This window comes from Ranitomeya variabilis, chromosome 7 (genome assembly GCF_051348905.1).
Source record: "Ranitomeya variabilis isolate aRanVar5 chromosome 7, aRanVar5.hap1, whole genome shotgun sequence".
Classification (NCBI taxonomy): Eukaryota; Metazoa; Chordata; class Amphibia; order Anura; family Dendrobatidae; genus Ranitomeya; species Ranitomeya variabilis.
In genome coordinates this window covers 66,460,483-66,474,966 of record NC_135238.1, presented here as the reverse complement: position 1 = coordinate 66,474,966, position 14,484 = coordinate 66,460,483, and positions in this window count along the sequence as shown.

Genomic DNA, 14,484 nt, shown 5'->3' with positions numbered 1-14,484 from the left:
GGCAGATGTTTATAGTCTGCGAAGGGGGTAATACCCATGGAGCTTCCTGGGCTATTAATACCAGCTCACAATGGTATACTTAGCATTTACTGGCTAATAAATGGGGGACTCCCCCCAAAAATGATGCAGGGTCCCCCTAAAATGAATAACCAGCAAAGGCTAGGTAGACAGCTGCAGGCTGATATTAATAGCCTAGGAAGTGGCCTTGTATACTGGACCCCTGGCTAAAAACATCCTCCCTCAGCCACCCCAGAAGAGGCGCATCTCTCAGATGTGTTAATTCTGCCACTTAGCCTCGCTCTTCCCACTTGCCCTGTAGTGGTGGCAAGTGGGGTGATAGTTGTGGGGTTGATGTCACCTTTGTATTGTCAGGTGACATCAAGCCCAGAGGCTACTAATGGACACCACCATTACTAACCCCATAGTCACATTGTAAGAAAACACAGACACCCAGAAAAAAAGTCCTTCAATGTAAGAATGACACAGACTCCTTTAATATTCTTAATTAAACCATTCTTAGGACCTCGCCCATTCCCCGATGCCCTCGTCATCTGCAAAAGAGTTAAAATAACATACAACAATATTCCTCACCTTTCCTCAGAGAAGATGATAATCCATTTGTCCCATGACAAGTCTAGCTCTGCTACATCTAGATGGCAGGCTGCATGGTTGTATGATGAGATCATACAGCCTGTCATCCAGCAGAGACACTGAGCAGCATCTGCTATCGCTGCCAAGTGACTCGTGGTGAACTCGTAGGACATGTCTGATGTAACCGCGAGCGTGTGAAAGTTCTCACATTCCCGGTGTAATTAGAATGGTTTTGGGAGTTCAAATCCAATTAACTCACTTCACCTAGCTGATGTCAGCGTGAACTCTGATATAAGTTTTCCCACGGCGCTCATGCTAAAGTCAAATCGGTACCGGAGATGTCATTGTCCGTGTGTGTAATATGTGTGGCACATGTGTGGTAACTGTACTAAACACAGTTATACTCACCTAATGCCCAATTCCACTGAATACCTTGTCTCCTGTAATAAAACTAAAATAAAAAACAACAATATCCCTCACCTACCCGTCATTCTGTCCCACACCGTAATCCATGTCTGGGGGATTAATAGTTTTCAAACTGGACAGTGCCAAAATGCGACAGTCCTGGCTGAGAACCACTGGTAACTGAACTGCTGCAAGCGCAGCGTCATTGACTAGCGGTGACGTCATTGAGGTTACTGTCGGTCACTGAGGCTGCGTTCCCAGCCGGGCTGATCTGCTGTGACCTCCTTCATCCTACCATGGACTTTTTGATTGACTCATGACTCATACAGGAAAAATTGACTTCCTGTTTCTACATAGAGTTAAGAAGGATTCGGCTAGTCAGTTTTTAATCACATGATCTCATAGACCTAATTGAAAAGAAAAAAATTAACTTGGTAGAAGGACAAAAATTGCAATTGTAAGTACACAGTGCCAAATAATATGATGGATTGCAATGTATTAAGAGGATAAAAACTTTTTTGGGAGTACGTCTTTAACTCTCCTTGTGATCCATAACAGATGCTTGGTGAAAACACAATGCTTCTTATGGCACCTAAAGTGTAGTTACCAGATAAAATCATGGACATTTTCAGCATTCTAAATATTGATTTTGATTAGCTTTGTTTTACATAATTTTTCATAGCTATAGGTCTAGAATATTGCATTACTTGAAAGTAATGCTAATGTATGCAAGTTGGGTCCATATTTGATACTTTTTTGGGGAATAAATGAAATTCAAAAAATAAAAAGACACCTGTGCAGTCTAAATATAATGCATAGTTTGATTATACCTTGTACTTAAAATAAGAATTTCTTATTACTTTCCATTCATCCTTTTCCTAATGCACTGTAGGTGATTACAATGATAAGGGAAAATGCTACTGACTGGAAAATTACATTTATAGCAGCCGTATACAAAATACTCAGAGACAGTAAATCTTGAATGTGCTTCGAATATTAACACAAGCTGTTACTCTTGTGCTGGCACACTGTGAGAATATACTTACATGCTTTTCCAATATACAGTTTTGGGATAAAGAAAATGAGACTTGGCAGCTGAACCGCTTTTATTCACTTAATTCTACTAATACATCAGATATAATGATAACCTATAGTAATACAGGGTATGTAATACACCAAGCAGGTTTGATTTAGTAAATTGGATGAGTGATTTCAAAATGTAACTGAAAAGGTAGCTAACATCTGTAGAAGGCATTGGTGGGGGTACAAATAGCATCAAATGAATCATTTTCACAAAATAGTAAATTAGTGTATGTCTATATAATATATAACATTCTATAAGAAAGTGCAGTACTGATAACAGTAGTTAGAATCAGTGGCATATTGCTAATACAGGTAGATAACGTGAGTCATCCCCCACCCAGTGAATCAATTTCAACAGTTTCTGCATCCTCAGGAATACAATGTTGTTGAATACAATGGTGGAACAGGGAGCCGATGGCTCCTTGTTCCACCAAACAGCCTGCGTGACTTACATGTATAATAATGTTACTACTGTAGCTCTTGCCTTCTTCATAGCTCCTCAAACCACACCCTGCACCTACCAGAGAAGCACAATGGGGAACAGTCAAAGGGGACTTTTTTTTTATTGATCAGTACTAGAGATTGGCAGACACCTGGATGTTCGGGTGCAGCGCGAGTTCGGCCAAACAGTTACAAAAAGTTCGGGTACCATAGCAGTACCTGCACCCGAACCCGGACCCCATTTTCTTGAATGGAGGACCTGAACATCTAGTGTTTGCTGTGCTGTCATGTACATGTCAGTGCGGCAAACACCGCTTCTGATCGGCGGTGAAATCATCCCCGCTGGTCAGAGAGACGCGGTTTCCACGCTGTCAAAAGACAGCGTGAGTGCTCAGCTGTGATTGGAGGTATAAATTTTAACTCCGGTCACTGGTGTAAGCTGATGGGACAACTGATCCCATCACCGACACCTGCTACTGCTAATTACAGTGAGAGCAGGAGCGATGGATGGGAATGTTCATTAGGCGCTCCTGCACTGTAAATAAATAATTTAAAAAAAAGCCGTGGGTTCCCCTGTATTTTTGCTAACCAGCCAGACAAAACTCACAGCTGGGGGCAACACTCAGCTGTCAGCTTCAGCAAGGCTAGTTATCAAGAATAGAGGGGTCCCCATGCTGTTTATTTAATTATTTCAATAAATAATTTTAAAAACACAGCATGGGTCCCCCCCATTTTTGACAACCAACCATGCTCACAGCTGGGGGCTGGTATTCTCATGCTGGTAAGTGGCCATGGATATTGGCCCCCCAGCCTAAAAATAGCAACCCACAGTCACTCAGAAAAGGCACATCTATTTGATGCACCGATTCTGGCACTTTGCCCTGTTCTTCCCTCTTGCCCTGTAGCAGCGGCAAATGGGGTTCATATTTGTGGGGTTGATGTCACCTTTGTATTGTCCGGTGAGATGAAGCCCATGGCTTAGTAATGGAAAGGCATCTATAAGACACCTCTCCATTACTAATCCTAGAGTTACATGGTAAATAAAGACACAGCCAGAATAAAGTCCTTTATTTTAAATAAGACTAAACACAGTTTTCCATTTTTATTTAAATGCCTAATTCCAGCGAAGCTCTCGATCTCCTGTAATAAAAGTAAAATAAAAAAACAGCAATATACCATACCTGTCCATCATTCTGTCCCACACCGTAATCCGTGTCTGGAGGGTAAACAGTTTTCAACCTGGACAGTGCCAAGATGCGACCATCCAGGCTGATAACCACTGGTGAATGAGCTGCTGTGAGTGCAGCCTCAGAGATCGGGGTGATGTCATTGAGGTTACGTCCGGTCACTGAGGCTCCGTTTCCCGCTGGGCTGAACTGCCGTGACCGTGGTGACATCCCTGCTAGCACCATGAGAGTTTTTCTCATGGTTCTAGCGGGGATTTAATCGAGGTCACCGCAGATCAGTCCTGCTGGGAATGCAGCCTCAGTGACATCACCGCTAATCACTAAGGCTGCGCTGGCAGCAGCTCATTCACCAGTGGTTGTCAGCCTGGATGGTCGCATCTTGGCACCGTCCAGGTTGAAAACTGTTTATCCCCCAGACATGGCTTACGGCGTGGGACAGAACGACGGACAGGTATGGTATATTGTTGTTTTTTAATTTTACTTTTATTACAAGAGATCGAGGGCTTCCCTGTCATTAGGTGTTTAAATAAAAATGGAAAACTGTTTATTCTTATTTCAAATAAAGGACTTTATTCTGGTTGTGTCTTTATTTACCATACAACTATAGGATTAGTAATGGATAGATGTCTTATAGACGCCTCTCCATTACTAAGCCGCGGGTTTGATGTCACCAGACAATACAAAGTGACATCAACCCCACAAATATGAGCCTCACTTTGCCACCGCTACAGGGAAAGTGGGAAGAGCCAGGCAATGTACCAGAATTGGTGCATCTAATAGATGTGCCTTTTTCTGGACAGCTGCGGGCTGCTGTTTTTAGGCTGGGGGGCAATATCCATGGCCCCTTACCAGCCTGGGAATACCAGCCCCCAGCTGTCAGCTTTAGCAAGGTTGATTGTCAAAAATGGGGGGACCCCATGCCATTTTTTAAATTATTTATTGGCAGAGCAGGGGAGAATGATAAGAGCCGTGTTCAGCACCCGGCGCCGGTAAAAAGCGCTTACTGTAGCACTTCTTCCTGGTGCCGATGCATGTCACACAGATGACATCCATGTGTATTATCTGTGTACACCTGTGTGGGACGTATTGCGTGTATTGCCTCCTCTAACATCAATGACAGCTTGAAGTCTTTTGTGGTAGTTGTGAATGTGGTTCTATATTTTCTCATATGATAAAGCTACCTACTCTTCTTGGCAAAAAGCCTCCAGTTCCTGTAAATTCCTTGGCTGTCTAGCATGAACTGGACACTTGAGATCTCCACAGAGAGGCTCAATGATATTGAGGTCAGGAGACTTAGATGCAAATTTGCCTCCAGTGTTTGCTGATAACGTGCTGAATTCATCTTTCCTTCAACTTTGACAAAGTTGCATGTGCCTTTGTAGCTCCCACATCCCCAAAACATCAGCGATCCAACTCCATGCTTTACAGTAGGAATGGTGTTCCTTTCATCATAAGCCTTGTTGACCTCTCTCCCAATGTAACATTTATGGTTGTGGCCAAAAAGTTCAATTTTGTTCTCATCACTCCAAATTACCTTGTTCCAGAAGTCTTGAGGCTTGTCTCTGTGCTGTTTTGAGTATTATAGGCAAGATACTTTGTGGCATTTGCGCAGTAATGGCTTTCTTCTGGCGACTCGACCATGCATCCCATTTTTCTTCAAGTGCCTCCTTATTGTGCATCTTGATACAGAAACACCGCTAGTTTTCAGAGAGTCCTGTATTTCAGCTGATGTTATTTGTGGGGTTTTCTTTGCATCCAGAACAATTTTCCTGGCAGTTATGGATGACATTTTTGTTGGTCTACCTGACCGTGGTTTTGTTTTTACAGAGCCCCTGATTTTCCATTTGTTAATCACAGTTTGAATGCTGCTGATTAGCATAATCAATTCCTTGGATATCTTTTTGTATCCCTTTCCTGTTTTATATAGTTCAACTACCTTTTCCCATAGATCCATTGACAAATCTTTTGCTTTCCCCATGACTCACAATCCAGAAATGGCAGTGGCTGGAGGGAAGATGCAAGTGTCTGTCTGGGTCCCATAAACTCACTCTGCTTTTATGCACACACACTGATTACAAGCAAAGAGGTCACAGGTAAGGATGTTACCTTTAGCCGCCATTTAAACCCATTTGTGTCAGTGTCAACTTCTGTGCATGTTATCAGGTCAAAATCACCATGGTATGTGAACTTTTGATCAGGGTCATTTGGATGTTTTGGGCTGTTATTATGATTTAAAAAGAGAAAACACAGTAGTTTGACAATAAATGGCTTCACCCAGCAGCTAAGCATGAGTGGAGAAAAAGTTTTGGTGTTGCCATTCATATTCTGAAAAAATAAGTTGGCGCACCACAATGATATCAAATAAATAAATATATACTGGGGGTGCAAAACAATGGCTAATACACAGAGCAGATAATGAACAAGAAAAGGAAAGCCACTATACTGTATGCACACCACCAGAAGTTATAATGAATCAAACAAGCTTTATTGGTAACACATAAAAACAATTAAAACCATACATACAAAACTCCCTCCATATACGTGTGCCCAACACTGCCCAATACACAATATTCATACATCAAATATGGCAGATAATCAAATAGTATATAAATAATTACTGGCAAAAGCCGCCCTGTCCTAATCATCAAAAGATATATCTGTCGATAGCAAAAACCCTGTCAGGCTACAGCTTACCCACAGCAAATAGTCCTCCTGGTATGTAATGGGTAGGGCACAAGCAAATACGGCCAAATAATTACCCCAAATAGGAAGAAGGAGCACGGCTGTCAACCGTTGACAGCCGTGCTGCTTCTTCCTATTTGGGGTAATTATTTATATACTATTTGATTATCTGCCATATTTGATGTATGAATATTGTGTATTGGGCAGTGTTGGGCACACGTATATGGAGGGAGTTTTGTATGTATGGTTTTAATTGTTTTTATGTGTTACCAATAAAGCTTGTTTGATTCATTATAACTTCTGGTGGTGTGCATACAGTATAGTGGCTTTCCTTTTCTTGTTCATTATCTGCCATTCATATTCTCTGAAAAAAAGGCAAAGAAAGCAAAAATTCTGCTGAGGTATGTAAACTTTTGTGTCTCTGGTACGTGTTAAAACTGTCACCACATGTACCGGGGACACGGACATGTGAAAGAGGCCTAAATCTAGTATCACTGTAATCACACCTATCCGAAGAATAAAGTCACCTAATCACTTATACTGCACGAGGAATGGCATAAAAAAAAAATAAAACCAATTCTTCACATGCTGTTGATTTTTTCATTCTGCCTCCCAAAGATTGCAGTAAGGCTCAACGCATATTTATCCTGCGCTGAGCGCTTGTTCAGGGGTTTCTGTGTAAATCTCTGAAATACGTTATTCAGATGGAACCCCCGGCAGAAGATTTCCTATAGCAAGTCAGATGGAGGCACTTTGGATGCCAACTGACCTGTGATCTGGCGGTGTCCGTCTTTTTAGGAATACATAAACGTGCCCTCGACCACAGATTTTGTGCACCTCTGGAAAGAAGGACACCGCTGAACAGAGGCCAGATGGAGTCCAGAGTAATCCTGATGCCTCACTATAGTGAATGGATCCCTCAAGGGTTTCATCTGAATCACATCACTTGGAGATTTAGATGGAAACCTCAAAGTAAGTGCTCAGGGCAGAGCACCAGATAAATGCGATCCCAAACATTATGTAAAATGTTCCCAATAAAAGCTTTAATTCAATCCACAAAAAAGTAAGCCCTCACTCAGGTCTTCCATCTGTTAATGGAAATATAAGGGGATTCCATGTTACTGGTAGCATAAAGGCTATGGAAAAGCGAAATGGCTCCTCAACCTCCAAAAGATATTCAGCAAATTCTCGGCTCCCAAATCCAAATGCCCCCCTCCCTTCTGAGCCCCACAGTATACCTAAACCACATATTGCATCCACTTTTGGTATTTCTGAAGCGATGAGAGACTAACTTGCAGGTGCATGCATCCAGAAGAAAAGGTTGGGCATAACGTACTGATGACTGACACATACTGATCATTAGAGTGCACTGCTCACTACAACACCAGGTTACAATTTTCACTCATTAACATTCATTGTTGCTTGTTTCTGGAAAATAACCATGGAGTCAAAATCATCGCTACACCTGCATATAAATTCCCCAAGGAGAATAGTTTCCCAAATGGAGTCACTTGAGGGGGGATTCTTCTCTTCTAGCAGTTAGGTGTTCTGTATATGGAGTCCACAAACTGTTCTAGGAAAATCTTTGCTCCATGATGCAAATAGTGCTCTACTCCTACCGAGTCTCTCTGTATGGCTACATAGTACTGCACAACTACATGTGGGGTATTGCAACGTTCAGACAAATTGTGGGACACATTTTGGTGCAATTTTACCCACTTCTTGTGTGAAAATGTAAAATCTTTGGCTAAAACAAAATTTTGGTGGATAAAATATAGTTATTTTGTCCTCACTGCCCAATGGTATAAAATTCTATGGCACACCTGTGGTGTCAATATGATCACTGCACCCCTAGATGAATTAATTGAGAAGTGTAGTTTGTAAAATGTGGTTACCTATGGGGGGTTCTTCTGTAAAGGAACTGGCCAAGGAGCTCAGAGACAGAATTGTGGCAAGGCATAGATCTGGGCAAGGTTGCAACAGAATTTCTGTAGTATTCAAGGTTCCTAAGAGCACAGTGGCCTTCATAATCCTTAAATGGAAGAAGATTGAGACCAACGGAAGTCTTCCTAGACCTGGCCGTCCAGCCAAACTGAGCAATCGTGGGAGAAGAGACTTGGTGAGAGAGGTAAAGAAGAACCCCAAGATCACTGTGGCTGAGCTCCACAGATGCAGTATGGAGATGAGAGAAGGTTCCCCAAAGTCATCTACTACTGCAGCCTTCCACCAGTCAGGCCTTTATGGTAGAGAGGCCCAACTGAATCCTCTCCTCAGTGCAAGACATGTGAAAGCCTGCATAGAGTTTGCTAAAAACCACATGAAGGACTCACAGACTATGTGATATAAGATTCTCTGGTCTGATGAGACGAAGATAGACCTTTTTGGTGATAATTCTAAGAAGTATGTGTGGAGGAAAAGAAGCACTGCTCATCACCTGCCCAATGCAATCCCAACAGTGAAACATGGTGGTGGCAGCATCATGCTATTGGAGAGTTTTACAGCTGCAGGGACAGGATGACTGGCTGTCACTGAAGGAAACATGAATGCGGCCAAGTACAGAGATATCCTGGATGAAAACCTCTTACAGAGTGCTCTGGACCTCAGACTTGGCAGAAGGTTCACCTTCCAACATGACATTGACCTTAAGCGCACAGCTAAAATAACAAAGGAGTGACTTCAGAACAACTCTGTGACCATTCTTGACTGGCACAGCCAGAGCCCTGACCTAAACCCAATTGAGCATCTCTGAAGAGACCTAAAAATGGCTGTCCACCAACGTTCACCATCCAACCTAATGGAACTGGAGAGGATCTGCAAGGTAGAATAGCATTTGGATCCCCAAATTCAGGTGTGAAAAACTTGTTGCATCATTCCTAAGAAGACTCATGGCTGTACTAGCTCAAAAGGTGCTTCTACTCAATACTGAGCAAAGGGTCAGAATACTTATGACCATGTGATATTTCAGTTTTTCTTTTGAAATAAATTTTCAAAAATTACTGCATTTCTGTTTTTTTTTCTGTCAAGATGGGGTGCAGATTATATGTTAATGAGAAAAAAATTAACTTTTTTGAATTTACCAAATGGCAAAAATGAAAGAAAGAGTGAAAAATTTAAAGGGGTCTGAATAGTGTTCGGACCCACTGTATGTTAGAAATGGGACATTGGTCAAAAAAATAGTTTGAGTCTGAACTATTTAGGCAGCTAGTCTGGAGTCGATAAGGATTTTTTTTACCCATAATATGGCGCAATTAGTGTCTGTCTCATGGACATTTTGACTTCCTCTGGACCAACATATTGGGCTACGATCACACTATCAGTATTTGGTCAGTATTTCACATTGGTATTTACATACCAATACCAGGAGTGGGTCAAAAATGCAGAATTGGTGGAAGAGTTTCTATTATACTTTTCCTCTCATTGTTCTACTCCTGATTTTTGTTTACAATTACTGATTTTGCCCATAGACATTGTAAATTCTTAAATTATTTTTTTTGTCAAAGAAGATACATTTTTTGTGTCCTATTTATGGCTTATAAAATAATGAACTGATAGAACTGACACTTGTACATCAAACTAATAAAGCTACATTTCTTAACCCTTTTGTGACCGCCAATATGACTTAAAACTGACCCGAGACATAAATGAATAGCATCCCCTGTTGGGTGAAAATGCAGCAGTTTTAACCCCTTCATGACCTTGGGATTTTCCGTTTTTCCGTGTTCGTTTTTCGCTCCCCTCCTTCCCAGAGCCATAACTTTTTTATTTTTCTATCAATATGGCCATGTGAGGGCTTTTTTTTTGCGGGACGAGTTGTACTTTTGAGCGACATCTTTGGTTTTACCATGTTGTGTACTAGAAAATGGGAAAAAAATTCCAAGTGCAGTGAAATTGCAAAAAAAGTGCAATCCCACACATGTTTTTTGTTTAACTTTTTTGCTAGATTCACTAAATGCTAATAATGACCTGATATTATGATTCTCCAGGTCATTACGAGTTCATAGACACCTAACATGTCTAGGTTCTCTTTTATATAAGTGGTGAAAAAAATTCCAAACTTTGCTAAAAAAAAAAAAAAATTTGCACTATTTTCCAATACCCGTAGCGTCTCCATTTTTCATGATCTGGGGTCAGGTGAGGGCTTATTTTTTGCGGTCCAAGATGATGTTTTTATTGATACCACTTTTGTGCAGATACGTTCTTTTGATCGCACGTTATTGCATTTTCATGCAATGTCGCGGCGACCAAAAAACATAATTCTGGCGTTTCAAATTTTTTTCGCGTTACGCTGTTTAGCGATCAGATTAGTGCTTTTTTTAATTGATCGGGCGATTCTGAATGCGGTGATACCAAATATGTGTAGGTTTGATTTTTTTTTTATTGTTTTATTTTGAATGGGACAAAAGAGGGGGTGATTTAAACTTTTAGATTTTTTTTATTTTTTTCAAATTTTTTTTTACTTCTTTTTAAACTTTTGCCATGCTTCAATAGCCTCCATGGGAGGCTAGAAGCTGGCACAACTGGATCGGCTCAGCTACATAGCAGTGATCATCAGATCGCTGCTAGGCAGCAGAAATGCAGGCTTGCTATGAGCGCCGACCACAGGGTGGCGCTCAGAGCTAGCCAGGATCAGTAACCATAGAGGTCTCAAGGACCTCTATGGTTACTCTGCAGAAGCATCACTGACCCCCGATCATGTGACGGGGGTCGGCAATGCGCGCATTTCAGGCCGCCCGGCCGGAAGCGGTAGTTAAATGCTGCTGTCTGCATTTGACAGTGGCATTTAAATAGTTAATAGCGGCGGGTGAATCGCGATTTCACTCGCCACTATTGCAGGCACATGCCAGCTGTTCAAAACAGCTGACATGTCCTGGCTTTGATGCGGGGTCACCGCCGGAGCCCACATCAAAGCGGGGGTTCTGACCTCGGACGTACTATCCCGTCCGAGGTCAGAAAGGGGTTAAACTATAGCTGACACCCGGCTGCATCACAATCGATATTGCCACCAACCATGGCTGTTTTAGATGCTGCTTTCAATTATGACTACAGCATCTAGATGGTTAACAGAGTGTGGCAGGACTCCCTCTTAAGTACCCCTCTAAGATCATGATTGTGTGCTCCCGATGGTTGCCATGGCAATTCACGGCCAAATCATGGTCTTAGAGTCTGACAGCTATAGCGGCCTGTTCAGAAGTTAGCGACGTTTAGGTGGCAAAAATAAAATTTGTATTTCCTGTCATGCAATTTTGCATTTATTCCTGAAAAGTACCTGAAGGGTTAATAAACTACAAGACAGCAGTTTTGAATATGTTGAAGGGTGCTGTTTTTAAAATGTTTAAAATGTTTTCACTTTTTGGGGCTTTCCAAATTATAGGACCCTCAAAGTCACTTCAGAATTTAATAAGTCCCTAGAAAATAGGTGTTATAAATTGCCTTGAAAAAGTGAAAATCGCTGCTACAATTTTAAAGCTTCTAACATCCTCACACAGCCAAACCAGATCTCCTCTTTGCACTGACGAGGGGCAGTACCCCGAAACACAGTGTCTGCAAATTGAGATTCTGGTTTGGCTATTATCCTAAGTCATGTGACAAGGCTCGTTAAAGGGTCAACATTGACTTGTAGGATTGCTACCTCCCAATAGGTGGCACTAGAGTTCTAGCTCTCTTCCTCTCTGAAGAGACAATTTGCATAATTAGCAACATCCTGACAAAATAACAGAACAGTTTTGCAAATGGTGCTGATGTAAAGCAGACATGAGTTAAATGTTAGTTATTAACTTTTTATGTGATGATTATCTGGATTAAAAGGATAATCATTCAGAGTTAGAAAGTTTGAAAATTACAAATTTTTAGAAATTTTTGTCAAGTTTCTGATATTTTGATAGATAAATGCAAAACATATCAATCTAAAATATAATGTGTCTCGAAAAAAAACAAAACTCAGAATCACTGGGATATGTTGAAACATTCCAGAGTTATTGCCATAGAAACTAACACTGGTCAGGTTGGAAAAGTTTGGCCAGGCCACTAAGGGGTTGAAAGGATTTTCCCTCCAAATAGATTTATGACTTATCTACAGTATAGGCAATAAAAATATTATTGTTCAGGGTCACTAGATGATGTTTGGTTAATGTAGGTCCCAAAGTCTCTTGTGAATTGAGCAGTGCACATCCATATGTTTCTAATGGGCTAATCGAGATATCTGTTCTGTCTGGCCTATAAAAGTGGATGGAGCAGTGGTCACGTGTGCACACTACTGCACCATTCGCTGATTTCAAGCGATTTTGAAACCCTCATTCTCACGAGGCCAATTAGTTTTATTCTTACGAATTATACGTTTATCACCTCCTTCAGATAGGTAATAAATGTTTATTGTTTGTAAAATTCCACCTTTTAAAATCTAATAATCTAATATATCACACTGGAACTATTATTCATAACTTATTTCACCTCCTTTATTCAACTTCATTGCTGGATATATTTGTTACTGTAGCACAGAATTATGTAGTTAGTTAACTATCATAATAAAAAGGGGCCAATAAGTACTGCGCCAGACCCCTAATACAAATGCTTGGTTGAGCCTACATGTGTTCTTTAAGAGGTTTTTCCACAAATAAAGTTCAATTTAATTAAAATTTTAATCAATAGTTATTTGAGTAATAATAATTTTCACAGTGGATGTGTTAAAAAAATCTTCTCGCCGCAGTTGGCGCTTGCACCGATTCATCTCCCGATGGTCTTCAGTATATTGATGACAATAGCGGCACATGCGAAGCTTGACCTCCCGGTGGTCTTCAGTAAGACAGGCACATGTTCAGATTTAAATCTTTACCGTACCCACCCCTATGTACCAAATGTTTATTATACCCAAACGTTAAATGAGGCTTAACCCCTTCACCCCCAAGGGTGGTTTGCACGTTAATGACCGGGCCAATTTTTACAATTCTGACCACTGTCCCTTTATGAGGTTATAACTCTGGAACGCTTCAACGGATCTTGGCGATTCTGACACTGTTTTCTCGCGACATATTGTACTTCATGTTAGTGGTAAAATTTCTTCGATATAACTTGCGTTTATTTGTGAAAAAAACGAATATTTGGCGAAAATTTTGAAAATTTCGCAATTTTCCAACTTTGAATTTTTATGCCCTTAAATCACAGACATATGTCACGCAAAATACTTAATAAATAACATTTCCCACATGTCTACTTTACATCAGCACAATTTTGGAACCAAAATTTTTTTTTGTGACGGAGTTATAAGGGTTAAAAGTTGACCAGCAATTTCTCATTTTTACAACACCATTTTTTTTTAGGGACCACATCTCATTTGAAGTCATTTTGACGGGTCTATATGATAGAAAATACCCAAGTGTGACACCATTCTAAAAACTGCACCCCTCAAGGTACTCAAAACCACTTTCAAGAAGTTTATTAACCCTTCAGGTGTTTCACAGGAATTTTTGGAATGTTTAAATAAAAATGAACATTTAACTTTTTTTCACACAAAATTTATTTCAGCTCCAATTTGTTTTATTTTACCAAGGGTAACAGGAGAAAATAGACCCCAAAAGTTGTTGTACAATTTGTCCTGAGTACGCTGATACCCCATATGTGGGGGTAAACCACAGTTTGGGCGCATGGCAGAGCTTGGAAGCAAAGGAGCGCCATTTGACTTTTCAATGCAAAATTGACTGGAATTGAGATGGGACGCCATGTTGCATTTGGAGAGCCCCTGATGTGCCTAAACATTGAAACCCCTAACAAGTGACACCATTTTGGAAAGTAGACCCCCTAAGGAACTTATCTAGATGTGTGGTGAGCACTTTGACCCAACAAGTGCTTTACAGAAGTTTATAATGCAGAGCCATAAAAATAAAAAATCATATTTTTTCACAAAAATGATCTTTTCACCCCCAATTTTTTAATTTTCCCAAGGGTGAGAGAAGAAATTGGACCCCAAAAATTGTTGTGCAATTTGTCCTGAGTACGCTGATACCCCATATGTGGGTGTAAACCATTGTTTGGGCGCAGGGCAGAGCTCGGAAGGGAAGGAGCGCCATTTGACTTTTCAATGCAAAATTGACTGGAATTGAGA